Raw genomic sequence first — 347 nt, forward strand, 5'->3', positions numbered from 1 at the left:
AATAAACCATGTTTGACAGAAACCGGAGAACTTCGTCTTTTGGATGAGCTCCAGGAAGGGCGAAACTGGTCGTGGGTTGTCAAAGAGTTTTCAGCAACCTTATGAGTAGCTTTGTTCTGGTATGATGCATGCTTTCCGTCCACCGCATTTTATGTTCACCGGTTATTCTGAGGGCTTGAAACATCAAAACCGAGAGATTCAGCTGGGTTCCAGGTGGGTCTCTCGAAAAAGGAACAAATCTGTTTGCAAACGACTGTATTTCGCTAATTTCGTGCAATTTGGTTTAAATTAGAACATAAGGTTGACAGAAGCTCGGGGACTGCGCCTACCTGATGAGCCCCAAGAAG

This window comes from Opisthorchis viverrini (genome assembly GCF_000715545.1).
Source record: "Opisthorchis viverrini unplaced genomic scaffold opera_v5_148, whole genome shotgun sequence".
Lineage (NCBI taxonomy): Eukaryota > Metazoa > Platyhelminthes > Trematoda > Opisthorchiida > Opisthorchiidae > Opisthorchis > Opisthorchis viverrini.